The sequence below is a fragment of the Dermacentor variabilis genome, chromosome 5, assembly GCF_050947875.1.
Source record: "Dermacentor variabilis isolate Ectoservices chromosome 5, ASM5094787v1, whole genome shotgun sequence".
Taxonomy (NCBI): Eukaryota; Metazoa; Arthropoda; class Arachnida; order Ixodida; family Ixodidae; genus Dermacentor; species Dermacentor variabilis.
Window position 1 is genome coordinate 17,850,760 of NC_134572.1, and position 15,370 is coordinate 17,866,129.

Below are 15,370 nucleotides of genomic sequence, written 5' to 3' on the forward strand. Positions count from 1 at the left end.
CTATATTCATAGTAGATTACATATTGATGTGTGAGAATTTTTTTCGTGGATCATTTACTGAATAAGTGCATACAAAGTGTTACAGATTTTCATAGGCGACAGAGTAAAGCAGTGGTTATTTTTGCTGCTCTCGTAAGACCCCTTGAAAAGTGAGGTAAAATGGGCCATAAAATTCTGGAAATTTATGCTCATTTTGCCAACGCTACCGCTAAGGGACGATGCTGCTACGTGCACTAACGTTGCAAAAAAACTGAGAGCTTGTTCGTTAACCTTCTGTATCCGTCTTGTGGGCGCACTGCAGTTGAACCATGCATGCCTCAACGTTGTCAAGATTCCAGATTTCACAATTCCTGGAATGACATAAGCAGTGACGGATCACTACGTGCGAACGATCATTCACGGACACACACAAAAAAACAAGCCCGTACTTAAATCGAACATGCAAAAACATGTTCTCGTTCCCACAGGATTACATTCGCGAGAACGAAACGACTGGACCATTCCTTAGACAGGCGTTTCTTAGCGGTTGATGTGTATACTAACGCTACATTGTGTGACATTTTTTATAAAATCGCTTGCTTTGAACATTAAGGACGCGCTTTTTGGAGCAAAGGAAAGTGCAGTCATTTAACTATTTATAGCCCACTTCAAAGTAGCGGAATATATTTGTCCCCAATCTCTCACTTTTGCGTAAGATTGGCCAATCTTCTCTCCTAGTCATGAAATATATGGACCTGTGGAAAAGAACATAGGCGTTTAAACCTGCAGTACTGCTGCAAGTTTAACATGTGGATAGGCTGTTGGGGTCTGCTTCCGCGCCTATTTCAGTTCGCTGACTGCGTGAAGTGGCTCTGCCGCACCTGTTGGGTTCTCACGGGGGCCGCTATAGGGACACTGGTTATTGCGTACGTTACGAATGTCTGCAGATGACATATGATTAAAGCTTTGTTAAAGTATTACTTTCCCCAATGCAATACCTAATTCTTATATTTCCGCAGCAGACACCATTCAGTTTGGGTTAAAGACTGAAGAGGAAGCTAAATAAAGCGTAACGAGTTCACGTTAGGTTAAAGGTACTTAAAGAAATTTTGTTTGTAGAAGACAGGCACAGAGCTCACCTACAGAGGGTGTACCGTAAGCGGCGAGTCATAAAAAGGAAGCAAAAGAAGCACCTCCACGGAAACTGTTAGTTAACGCGCATACTTCGTAGCACTAATTATTATACGCGTTCCAGGCACATTGACTTTCACCAAATGTTTTTCGCACTCCAGAAAAGTGAGCAAGACGTGCCTTTAAATTGTTTTCAATAAGCATTTCTTAATTCGTTGTTTACAGGCATTATTTTTCTGCCTACTGAAACGTGTGTGCAGAGGAAGAAACTGAATGCGTTTTACTTGAATATTTAGTATGAACCTCCGTTTGTGGTATTTTTCAAGGTAATTACTTGAACTATATTCGTGGCTTTTCAAACTGTAAGTTGTGAGTTCATGCACATGATACGATTAGAAATATGTACGTTTAAGCTTTTTGTGAATTATGCACAAATTTAAGGCAGGCTAGCAAGCTAATACTTATACTGACTAACCTCCCTGTCTTTCCCTCTTCTCATCCTTCTTCTTCAAGAGATTGTATTTTATTCGTGCATGGTTTTAAATATGTTTCTTTATTTTATTATGACATGCTATATACCTATTACATCATTTCCCTCGAACCAAGAGCAAAGGATTAGCCGGCGATTGCTGGGGCGACGACGCATCCTTAGCATAGTTTATTATTATTATTATTATTATTATTATTATTATTATTATTATTATTATTATTATTATTATTATTATTATTATTATTATTATTATTATTATTATTATTATAAAGAAAATAACCTCAGCAGGCCCCTATGCTATTTCTTCTTACGGATACAACAAGAGTCCCGTCTATAGACTGCAAACCCCTGAAGGCCAGCAACTATTTCCAAAATGCATTATTTAGCCAATTCTGCAGTCTACAGTTCCCTCACTTCTGTAGTCTACGGGAAGACCGCAAGAAACTGTAAGAAGGCTCCCCCCTCTGCTGCTATAGCGATCGTTCTATCTAGCAACTGTCACGGCGCATTTAGCAATAAATTGTGGCCCTTATGACTTAGTCATCCACCCTTCGGGGTTCTCACCTGGCCTACTGGGTTCCTGCAAAGATTCACTGCGATATGGGTTCTCATCTGCCTGTGGCAATGTTCTAAAATAGCTTGCAGTATCTTGCTCCCTGAACGGGGATGAGATTTTCCCTTGCAAAAGTGCCTATTAACATTACGTAGAAATTCTACCGACTTTCTATTTACTTTACCAACAGTATATTTACATTTACATTCTAGTACCATTTGTTCATACAATGTCAAAATAATTCTTTCTTACTTTTACATAAAGAATGTTTTAAATACACCGTTAAAAGACTTCTTTCTTGCTTTTGTGTACAGGATATTTCAAGTACGCCCGTATAAGACTTCCGTTTTACTTTTGTACAAAGAATATTTTGAATAGACCGTTAAAGGACACCCTTCTTACTTTTGTATCAAGAGCATTTGTTCACACACCGTTAAAAGACTTCCTTCTTACTGTTGCATAAAGAACATGTGTTCGTACAATGTCAAAATACTTTTGTTACTTTTGCATAAAGAATGTTTTATATCGACCGTTAAAAGACTTCCTTCTTACTTATGTATAAGGAATATTTTAACTACACCGTTAACATATATTCTTCTAGCTTTTGTCTAAATAACAACTTTATTACTCCGTCAAAAGAATTGTTACTTTTGTGTAAACAATGTTTTACTACACATGATCAAAATATTTTTTCTGAAGGACATGTATCCTCAGTACGTCAACAGCTCGTACTGTTGGCCGAAAGATATCTAGAATGCGAAGTAACTTGAGAGATTTTGATAACTTTTTCTATCACACATTATTGTCCATATATGACATACTCAGGAATCAAACTCTTTGTTTTAACTCACAGTTCCAATACAATTCGGGGGCGAATTGTTGACGGAGTGCTACGAAAATGTTTAAAGCAGTACGTTCGTAAACTGTTAGAACTGATCTTTTTAAAGGTCCTACTGAACTACGTGAGCGTGCGGTGACGTCAGCGCACTTCGAGAAAATCTGCTTGCGCTACGCCACCTTACCAGTGTGATAGCTGAGTACTGTGCAGGCCGCGCACCTGTTACACAGCTTTAGCCCAGCCTTAGGGCTGGTTAATCAAAGGCCGCCGTATGCTTCAACCATGACACCGCCCGCTTGCCGCAACTGGACATTTGTCACACTGTTTCACAAATTTTGGCATACACTGGACTCGCACATGCAGTGTAAACCGAAACATATGTACCAGTCTGCGAAATCTCCAAATTTTCACCCGACCACATGCGTGTGGGCAGGCGGGTGGTGTGGCGTGCGCCTCGAGTGCAAATCGGCCCTTACCAGGCACTGCTATTGCAAGGCCACCAATTAGCTTTACAACGAGCAGACATTGTCAGCTCCTGACTGGAAGCTTACCATTATCATTGAAAGGGAAGCTGTACAATCAGTGCATTTTACCGGTGCTGACATATGGGGCAGAGACTTCGAGATTGACAAATAAGCTTGAGAACAAGTTAAGGACCACGCAAAGAGCGATGGAACGAAGAATTCTAGGCGTAACGTTAACAGATAGAAAGACAGCTGTTTGGAACAGAGCGCAAACGAGTACAGCCGGTATTCTAATTGACATTAAGATAGCAAAATGGAGCTGGGCAGGTCATGTAATGCGCAGGTTAGATAGTCGTTGGACCATTAGTGTTACGGAATGGTACCAAGAAAGGGAAGCACAGGCGAGGACGGTAGAAGACTAAGTGAGGCGGTGAAATTAGGAAATTCGCGGGCTCTAGTTTTTCCTCCCCCCCCCCCCCATAAGAAGCTCAACCGGGCTCAGGCAGTCACATTAAGAATGATTCAAACTAAACCTTATCCCACACCTCTTGTGCTTAACAAGTGTTACGGAATGGTACCAAGAAAGGGAAGCACAGGCGAGGACGGTAGAAGACTAAGTGAGGCGGTGAAATTAGGAAATTCGCGGGCTCTAGTTTTTCCTCCCCCCATAAGAAGCTCAACCGAGCTCAGGCAGTCACATTAAGCATGATTCAAACTAAATCTTATCCCACACCTATTGTGCTTAACAAAATTGACCAGGATTTTCCAGCGGAAAAGTTGTGGACACACTCCGTGTCTATTTGATCATATGTTCTGGCTGTGCCCCAACCAAAGGGCTTCGGATCTCAACAGTGAGGAGGACTGGAGTCGGCGCATATCCAGCGAAGTCCTCCAAGATCAACTGCTGGCCGTCCGGAGAGCTCACGACATTGGCAAAGCCTTTGGCCTACCAATGCCTACGTGGGCGGAGCCACCGACTTAGCCTGGGGCTTGTGCCCTCGGACCCTAGTTTCTCTGGACTAAAATAAAGTTCTTGCCATGCCATGCCATGCCTAGTTTAAATCGGTTGACGCAGGAAAGGGGCAACTGGAGATAGCAGGGAGAGGCCTTCGTCCTGCGGTGGACATAAAATGGGCTCATGATGATCATTATGATGAATCAAGTCGGTGCACTATGTGATATGAATAGTACGCCCTCAGCTGGAACATGGCAGCACAGTAGCGTCACAATATTTGTTAAAAAGAAGAAAAAGAGCAGAAACTCAAAGTAACACCGCGCTGGAACGTTGCCGCTCAAACATCCAAAAGGCTGCAAAATACAGCGGCTGCTGAGTGAGAGCGAGTGTTGACCTGAGAAAGCTCACAGGTCGAATACAAAGAAAAGCTGAACTCTTTCCAAGGGACACCTTTCTGTTGAAAAAGACTGAAATTATTGTTACTGTATAAAAAAAAGGCAGCTTCGTTCAAACGCTTCCTTCCCTGCCTCCTACCGACGGCTTCAGCAAATTAAAGGGAACTAAGAGGACGCTGCATCAAAATGAATGCGAAGCAACCGTGTCAACTGATATGCTTTAGGGAGATGGTTTCTTGCTTTGTGAGGAAACAGAACGGAAATCTAAGATCCATCGTTCTTTGCACGGTCTTTGTTCTAAAGCTTTTTTGTCAGTCTCCACGTTTCTGCCCCATATGTCGGCACCGGTACAATGCACTGATTGTACACCTTCCTTTTCAATAATAGTAATCTTCCAATCAAGAGCTGACGCATGATGCCTGCCGCATGTGTTCCAATCCAATTTTATTCTTCTGTGAATTTCCTTCTCATGGTCCGGGTTCCCTGTGATTGATTGACCTAGGTGAACGTGCTCCTTCACATGCTCTACAGGCTTACTGGTGATTCTGAACTCTTATTCCCTTGCCCAGCTACACTTCATTATTTCGGTATTCTGCGTATTATTGTTCAACCCCTCTCTTACACTTTCTCTGTTAAAGTCCTCAATCATTTGTTGTAACTCGTCCGTAATGTTGCTTTATAGAACAATGCCATCTGCAAACTGAAGATAGCCGAGATATTTGCCGTCGATCCTTACTCCAAAGCCTTTCCAGTTTAATATATTGAATACTTCTTCGAAGCGCTCAGTGAATAGCATTGGAGAGGCTGTGTCTCCTTTTCTGACCCCTTTATTTATAGGTATCTTACTACTTTTCTTCCGTAGAATTAAGGTGGCTGTGGAATCTCTGTAGATATTTTCCCTTTCTCTCTCTCTCTCTCTCTCTCTGCGTGCGCGCGCGCTTCTGCGTGCTTGTATGTGTGTGTGCGCGTGTGCGCGCGCGCGGTTGTGTGTGTGTGTGTGCGTGCGTGCGTGTGCGTGTGTGTGTGTGCCGTGTGTGTGTGCCGTGCGTGCGTGCGTGCGTGTGTGTGTGTGTGTGTGTGTGTGTGTGTGTGTGTGTGTGTGTGTGTGTGTGTGTGTGTGTGTGTGTGTGTGTGTGTGTGTGTGTGTGTGTGTGTGTGTGTGTGTGTGTGTGTGTGTGTGTGTGTGTGTGTGTGTGTGCGCGCGCGTGTGCGTGTGCGTGTGCGTGTGCGTGTGCGCGCGCGCGCGCGTGTGTGTGTGTGTGTGCGTGCGTGTGCGTGTGCGTGTGCGTGTGCGCGTGCGTGCGTGCGTGCGTGTGTGTGTGTGTGTGTGTGTGTGTGTGTGTGTGTGTGTGTGTGTGTGTGTGCGTGTGCGTGCGTGCGTGCGTGCGTGCGTGCGTGCGTGCATTTTGCGAGAGCCATTCTTAATTCGAATTCTTTTCTTGTGTGTTTACGCTGCCAACGGTACCCTGCTGTGGTGAGTATTACCATGTTACGGAAAGCAAGGCCTACTATTCCGGACCGCATAAACATCTTAATCTCCATACAAACAGCTCTTCCACTATAGCCAAAGAATGAGGCCGTCCATGGGTGTTTGCATTGTAGAGTTAAAGATACTATTCAATATAGAACATCGGACGCGGATGCCAACAACCGGCCGCGAACTTCGGGTCACGTTCGGCAGTTCTCCAAGACGCCGACACGGCCTACACTTCTACGTGTAGTTGTTGCCGGTAGCGACCTCTCGTGACGTACGGGTGCGTTTAAATGCTTTATTATTTGAGACGTCGATGCATAGATGGCGTGTGTGCAAAGATTTTCATTTCACATTTTCGCATACGTCTGTTGTGACATTACGAATAGTAATTTTGAGACGAAATCGAATACGAGTGGAACAGTGACCGAAACAAATCGAATGAAATGTTAAACACAGTTCAAATAGTTTTCGAATAGAAGACACTCGTGTTCACCATTAATATCAATCTTAGATTACATCCTGGTGTTCACAATGTTAGCAAGTTTCTGCCGTAACACTGCACGTTAAGAAGTGTCACTTATTAAATCGGCTGAATGGTGCTTTCCGAACAAACAGACAGTTTGTTCGCATACCCGGAATTCTTCGGAGAGTGCACATTACAGCGGCTTAGAAGAAAATGTACCGCTCCCTGAGCGATGTATAGCGTGCTACACTACGTAACTTGTCACGTTTTGCATATGTTATGGCCGCCGGAAGGACAGTGATCGCTACTTTGCCAAATTTTTATCCTTGGTGGTGCACGTTAGAACATACGAACTATAAAGAACTATTGGATTGGATTGGATTGTAAAACTTTATTTGTCCAACAGATGTAGGGAAGGCTTTAAGTCTTCCCACCTAGACGACGGCCAGGAGTCCTTGGACCCTAGCGGCGATTTCGGCCAGTTGGACGGTCTTCAGTTGAATCTCCGGATCGGAGCTGAGTAATAAGGTCTCCCATTGTTCTAAAGACTTTATTCTTCCCTCAGAGGGAGCCTGTGGGCATTCCCACAGAATGTGATTAAGATTAGCCCTGGCTTTACATAGCTTACACTGGCTGGAGTACTGACCCGGGTAGTAGAGGCTGCACGACACCGGGCTTGGAAACAAGTTGCTTTGCAGGCGACGCCAAGTGGAGGCCTGGCTCTTGTTTAAGGATGCATCAGCCGGAGGATATTTAACCCGCCCTAGTCTGTAGTGTTGTGTGATTTCTCTGTAGCACACTAAGCGGTCTTGCCCCGTGAAGCCTTCGGCTAGCCCACCAGCTCGGAATGTATGTCCTCGAGCTAATTCGTGGGCCGCCTCGTTCCCAGCGAGGGAGGCGTGCGCAGGTGCCCAGATTATTTCAATTTTCCTGCTATCTCTGCAGGTCTGGCGGATTCTGTTCGCCTCGGGAGAAATTCTGCCTCTGGCAAAGTTCATCACCGCAACCTTAGAGTCGCTTACTATAATTTTGGCTGAAGTACTTGCAATTGCAAGTGCTATGGCAGATTCTTCTCCAATCTGAGAGCAATCCGTTGGAACTGTGCCACTGGCTATCAGTCTAGTTTCAGCGCTCGCTACAGCTAGGGCCATGCGGCCGTTGCCATAGTCTGCAGCATCAACGTAGAGCACGTCCTTCGAGTTTTTGAAACGCTTCTCAAGAGCCTGAGCCCGTTTCTCTCTGCGTTCCTTGTGATGGATTGGGTGCATGTTTTGAGGTAGTGGTGGGATTATTAGTCGGTTCCACACGCTTCGCGGCAGGTCGACTTTGATGCCTTCCTGCCTCTCATAGTTTATGCCTAGCCTAGCTAGGATTTTCCTGCCCGTAGGGCTTCCCGCAAGTCTCTCATACTGCGAGATCCTCACTGCTTCAATAATCTCCTCAAGAGTGTTGTGGAGCCCTAGAGCTAAAAGCTTTTCATTTGCAGTGCGGATGGGAAGACCCAGCGCCTGTTTGATACTTTTACGTATGATGCCCTCAATCTTCTTCTTCTCGAATGACCTAAAATTGAGGAAGGGAGCAACATAAGCTATTCTACCTATCACAAAGGCCTGGACTAGCCTAACTAGATTCGCTTCTCTCATCCCGGACCGCCTGTTGGCGATCCTGCGGATCAGCCTCATGGTCTGCAGTGCGCAGCCGTCTAGTTTCCTTATTGTTTCGCCATTAAAGCTGTTGGCCTGAATCAAAAGTCCCAGAACTCTGATTTTGTCCACTTTTGGAATGGGGATCCCCCCAGCTGTGAGAGAGATTTGCGGTTCCTCCTTACTGGCCCTGCCTTTCGGCTGGTATAGAAGCAGTTCCGATTTTTGCGGTGAACATTTAAGTCCCCTAGGTCCGACGTAACCTTCAACTGCCTGGATAGCCCTTTGAAGGGTCTCCTCTATTTGGGCATCGCTGCCCCTAGCTATCCACAACGTAATGTCATCAGCGTATATGCTGTGATTTAGTCCTTCAATAGCCTCCAGTCTTTCAGGGAGTTTGATCATGGCCACATTGAAAAGAAAGGGCGAGAGCACAGAGCCCTGTGGGGTCCCTTTGCTGCCTAATTTAATGTCATCCGATTGGCATTCTCCAATCTGGATTTTTGCTTCTCGGTCTGACAAGAAGTCCCTAATGTAATTGTAGGTTCGTACGCCTACTCCCAAGTCCTGAAGGTTCTCAAGAATGGCTTTATGTGTGACGTTATCAAAAGCCTTCGCTAGGTCAAGCCCTAGGATGGCCTTTGCGTCCCCCGTTTCCTCATCGATGATTTGGTGTTTTAGTTGTAGCATCACGTCCTGGGTGGAGAGCCTGGGCCTAAAGCCCACCATCGAATGCGGATAGAGGTCATTATCCTCCATGTAGTTATTGAGCCGCGTTTGAATAACGTGCTCCAAAAGCTTGCCTGCACAAGAGGTTAGGGAGATAGGTCTTAAGTTCTCTATCTGGAGTTTCTTGCCTGGTTTTGGGATCATCACCACCTTAGCGGTTTTCCACTGATTTGGTAATTTACCCTCTTCCCAGCACTTCTGCATAAAGTTAGTTAATGCAGTTATAGAGTTATCGTCTAGATTGCGTAGCATTTTATTGCTAACGCCATCCGGGCCTGAAGCTGATTTGGTTTTGAGCTTGGCAATCTCCGCCCGCACCTCCGCCTCGCTGATGGGTTCGTCTAGGCTGGAGTTGCCTACGCCTTCATAGTTAGGTAGGGGTTCCTTGGTAGTGTCGCCTATGTATCTCTCCTGTATGTCCTTCATTAGATCTACCTCTGTACCTTCGTACAAGTGAAGAATTTTTTGAAGGTTCTGTCGCTGCGCTGTTTTGCAGCCCTGTGGATCCAGCAGGTAGCGGAGTAGATTCCATGTCCTAGCTAGGCCTATGTTTCCGTCCATCCTATCGCATGTGGACTCCCAGTTCTGCCTGGTTAGCTTGAGCGCGTAATCTTCTATATCTTTATTGAGCCTAGCGATCCGTCTCCTGAGATTGCGGTTCCACCTTTGCCTCCTGAGCCGTTTTTCCATGCTGAGCTTAGCCTCCCACATATGGAGGAGGTGGCTGTCCGTTATCTCCAGTGCAGAGTCCTCCGTTATCTCCTTGGTTGCGTTTTTAACGTCCTGGCCCAGTTTCTTAGCCCATTCATCAATATCCCTTATCTCACTCACTGCCGTCTCGCTTCTTATTTCGCGAAAGGCATCCCATTCAACAATTAGCTGGTTTCTGCCTTTTCTCCTGGCAGGGCCTGCGCTCACCACTGTTTCGAGAATAAAGTGATCGCTACCTAGGTTTTCCTGGGTATTAACCCAGGTTGCATCTCCCACGTTTTTGACGAATGTGAGGTCGGGTGAGGTGTCTATGCTGACACTATTCTCCGTTCTAGTGGGGGTTTGGGGGTCGGTCATTAAGGTGAGCCCCTCTTGCTGTGCATCCAGCCAGAGTTCCCTTCCCTTAACTCCTTCTTTTCTGTACCCCCCGGCAGCGTGTTGGGCGTTAAAGTCTCCCACCACTACCAAAGCTTGCCTGTTGGCAATACGCAGAGTTTTCTGGAGAAGAGCTCCAAATCGGGCCTTCCTTTGTTTCGGGCTGCTATAGATATTGAGAACAAAGAGGCTGCCTTCTTTCTTTTTTGCTGGAATGAGTTCAACAAGGACGTGGTCTACGTTGATAACGTCCGTGTCGTGCTTAACGACTGCCAAGTTTCTCCTGACCAGGGTGGTTACCCCGGATCTTCCATCATCTGTACTAAATGATATGTAGGCCGATAATTTTGCCATCCCCGCAGTTTCTTGTAAAGCGATTGCGTCCGGATTGTCTTTGCCAAGAAGGAGCTGCTGTAGGACAGCTCTTTTGCGACGGTACCCGCGGAAATTCCACTGCCAAATCGTGTGTTTATTGTGACTGGCCATGATTGAATTGTGGATTATCACCCAGTGGTATTAGGGTCGCAGCCGTGTGAGAACCACCATGTACCTTCTGCTCTGTTTCCCTCTGCCAGTTATTAATGCTAACCAACGCGGCCCTGTGTTTCTGGCTTTCTTCCGATAGCGCCTGGATGGCTTGGATGACTGATGCGAACTTTGCCTCCCAGCTCGCCTGGAAGTCGTCCATTTTCTTGCACAGATCTGCCATTGTGGGTTCTTGCGGCGCAATCGCGCCTGGTTTCCTTTTCAGAGGTGGGGAGCGGGTGTCATCTACCTGCATCGCCACAGTGCTTTCAACGGTTGGGTGGGTTCCAATCGTGTTAGCTGTTTTGACTGCGTTAGCTACTTTCTTCTCCCTTTTTAGCATAGCGTTTTCCTTTTCGAGGTCATCTACTCTTTTAATGAGTTTCTCTACCGTGATTCTCATCTTGGCGAGTTCCTCGGACTCCGTATTTTCTGGGGAGACCTTATCTACCCAGCTCACCTCCCTTTGCTTGTTGGCTTCATTCCTCGGCCTTGACGACGATCTTGCCCTGGAGCCGGAGTGGACCCCGGAGCCGGAACGATCCCTGGAGCTGGAGCAGCCCCTGGAGCTGGAACAGCCCGGGTGATCGAGGCGAGGGAAGGAGCCGGAGCAGCTCCGGAAGCCCTCCCGGCTTCTTGATCGGCTTTTTCGCCCAGACGGGGGTGTTTTCTTCGCCTCCTCTTCTTGGAGCTTCCGCTCCCACCGGCGTTTCCTGACGATGTACGGAGTTCGGTAGATCTCGCGACACTTCTTGTTGCCCAGTTCATGTCCCTTTCCACAAAGAGCACATTTGGGATCGCACACGTGTCCATCCGGTGGCTTCACGGTACCGCAGCCGCGGCACTTGACGTCGACCGGGTCCGGACACACATCAGAGCGGTGCCCAAGATGTCCGCATGCGTTGCACACCTCAAACTTCTTCTTGTAGAGGAAGCTTGTAGAGAACTGAGGTAGATGTCTTCCCCATTCTTCTGACCCCTCTGATTTTGGGGTTCCTTGAACAATCCAGGTTGTCCAGAATCTGTGCTTCCGTGTGTTCCACCGGGATCCCATGAATAACTCCTTTGCCACTGCCATCGGGGGCTGACAGGTAGGCGTTTACTTCGTATTTTGCCTGATCAACCTGAAGTATTTTTATCTTCAGGTAGCGATCCATTCTTTCTTCACTCATGGTGCCCACCAAAATGGTGTTTTGCTTGGTGTTAAGTTGAATAATGTCTTCCTTAGCCTCCTTCATATTCACGCCCGCAGCGGCTCGAACAATCTCATATATCTTCACGTCTCCACCCAAAGATAGAGCTTTCAATCCTCCGCTCGGTCGGATTATCACCTTATGCAGGCCAGTAGGTAGGCGTGGTTGCTGTGACGCCACGGAGCGCAGCGCCAATTTCCTCCCCGCCATCTTGATTGATTTGGTGCTCATGTGGCCGTGGCCGCCATCTTGTCTCTTTCCTCGATCCGAGCCGACACCTTGGCTTCCTCCTTCGCGGCCGCCATCTTGGCTGCCGCGTTGCTGGCTTGTGTTGATCGTGAACCAACCGACCTTTTCGGAAAATTCTTCAGGAGAGATATCCTCCCCTTGAACAACAACCTCTATTTTCGCCGAAAATATCCAGCCGTGCTAAGCCCCAGGAGTGGGCAGCGCGGCACACCGACGCTTGGCCGGCGGGCAGTGGTCGGAGTCGACGCTAGGTCGAACGCAGCTGCCGGGACGACGCGTCAGAGTCGAAAAATAGCCGAAAATTGGGTCCACTTGCCGCAATTTTGGTATCCAGGTGATCCTGGTGACTTCCGCTGATGATTCCAATCGTAGTTGGCTTGAGCACAAGCATAAATCCGCCAGGAACATCGAAAAACCTGGGAGCTATTGAAAATGTTCGTACTTACCAATGGAGACTATTCGATTCAAATAACACCGTATTTGATTTGAATATAAATTCGAATAAGGCATTATTCTATTCCTTATTCAAAATTTCGAATACACGCACTCACCTAGACATTACCTTTCTCCAATCAGTTAGCAAGAGAGCAGTTGTCAGATCCCCTTTAACCGCATACGGCAGCATTTATATAGTGAAACCATGGAGAAAGCACAAATACAACGGCGTAGAGTACAATCAAGGCAAATATAGCAGAAATGATTATATATATATATATATATATATATATATATATATATATATATATATATATATATGTATAAGTTAGCTACAGGGTCACTTATATTTTTCGTGCAAGTAATGTCCGCCTCCTCATATATTCCACCTGAACAAGCTGAATCTTTCAAATGCGCTCGTGTATGTGTGTGCGTGTGCGTGCGTGCGTGTGGGCGCGCGCGCGCGCGCGCGTGTGTGTGTGTGTGTGTGTGTGTGTGTGTGTGTGTGTGTGTGTGTGTGTGTGTGTGTGTGTGTGTGTGTGTGTGTGTGTGTGTGTGTGTGTGTGTGTGTGTGTGTGTGTGTGTGTGTGTGTGTGTGTGTGTGTGTGTGTGTGTGTGTGTGTGTGTGTGTGTGTGTGTGTGTGTGTGTGTGTGTGTGTGTGTGTGTGTGCGCGCGCGCGCGCGCGCGCGTGCGTGCGTGCGTGCGTGCGTGCGTGTGTGTGTGTGTGTGTGTGTGTGTGTGTGTGTGTGTGTGTGTGTGTGTGTGTGTGTGTGTGTGTGTGTGTGTGTGTGTGTGTGTGTGTGTGTGTGTGTGTGTGTGTGTGTGTGTGTGTGTGTGTGTGTGTGTGCGTGCGTGCGTGTGTGTGTGTGTGTGTGTGTGTGTGTGTGTGTGTGTGTGTGTGTGTGTGTGTGTGTGTGTGTGTGTGTGTGTGTGTGTGTGTGTGTGTGTGTGTGTGTGTGTGTGTGTGTGTGTGTGTGTGTGTGTGTGTGTGTGTGTGTGTGTGTGTGTGTGTGTGTGTGAGCATTACTCGATCATGCGTGTGACGTGCGCAGATGGTCGTTTTGTCGCCTGTGCTCATCAGGAGGCCTACAAATGTGCAATTTTTTTGCATAAATATCAGGCTTGCTAGGCTACGGCGCTCCTGGGGCCATATAACGTAAAACTATCCCAATATGTTTATATTCCAATCCCCTGACGTCAAATTTGCTTAACCGCCGACGCAAGCACCGGGCGGTCACCCGCAGGGTTGTTTGAACAGACGAATCAAACGCTCTCCTCGTTCACAGCAGGTCACTTTTGTTTGCTTGAAAAACGAATAACATTGCCAACACTGAGCGGCTTGTCGTATCTAATTGGCTGACAAGAGGCGAGGAGCATGCTCAAGTGGAGAGGGATTCACTGGGGCAGAGCCAGTGCACTGAAAATCGCTAACCGGATGAATAGGGTGGTGCCGGCGTTTGCGATTGGTCGGCTTCCCCTTACATAGCTTGTGGTGGCTGGTCGAAAATCATGGCGGCATGCAACGGAAGCTTAAGAATGACGCCAAAACTGGCCCTCAGCAAAGAAGAGTTGGCAGAATGAGGTGGTAAACGTGCCGAAAGGGCTCGAAAACGTTACACGGCCACGCAAGAAGTTTTATTATACGCAAATACACCCATGCTCTCCGGCAGGTGCGAGTAGCCAGCGTCTCAGCGATCGGTGGCAGCCATCTTTTATTCCTTTCGGAACGGGGCAGCCTGCGGCTATTCCGAAGAAAATTCAGTTTTGGTCCGCATATTAATGCATCTTTATCGCGTACACGTCACTTTGACGCGGTGAGTTTGTGCGGTTTTGTGACGTCGCGTGACAGGAGGTGAAGTAGGTGCAGCCCGAAAACTTTTTACCAATAGCCGACGGCTAATGGCGAAAAGGGGTTGAATCAAAAATTACTGTTTTTCTTTTTTCTTTCAAATCATGCATAATCAGTGCGTACACATCCTATCAGATGGGGAGGTATCGTGGTTTTCGGGACGTCACGTGACAGACAGGTGAAGTGGGGGTGGTCGAAAAAAGTTTTTGACCATTCGTGGAGGGCTGATAGCAGAAATTGAATAGAAAAGTTTGGAATAGTTTTCCGTTATAGCGCCCCTGCGTTCGACACGTAGAGTTTAAAAGCGGCGTGAAGTGACTGGGACAGCAAGACAGAGGCATAGCCAACCCATTTTACCACGGCGGTACGTGTCCGTCTCCGTACGGGGAGCAAGCGCAGGAGGTTCAGGGAAGCACAGGAGCCCCAACCAGTGAGAGCACAGGGCAGTCTCGCGCACCACCAGTAGGGGGCTTACTTCTGCCGCATAATGCCCAAACATCCGCTGTAAAACAAATCGGCCCACTGCGAATAGAAAGTGAGCACGATTGCAAAAGTAGACCGTAAGACCCCGCCTAGCTGTAATATAAATCAAGCATGTTAGTTTTCAATGCGCGAATAAACGTTACTTACGTATTTAATTACGTAATTTCTCCACCCCATAGTGACAGTACAGTGTCTGCAGCAAGTACAAGACATCTCCCATATCCCACTGCAGCTGCGTCCTTGAAAAAACCTATCCAATTTTTATTGCCGGTCGCCAAATTTTGACAAGGCATTTGCCGACAAATCGCCACCAATGTCGACTACTCGAATGTAGCTGGGGCACTGTATAGCAATGATTGCTGTAAAATATGGGCACATTGTGAGTAAGTGAATGGGCAAGAAGCAATGCACCGGTGCGGACTTCTAACAATGACC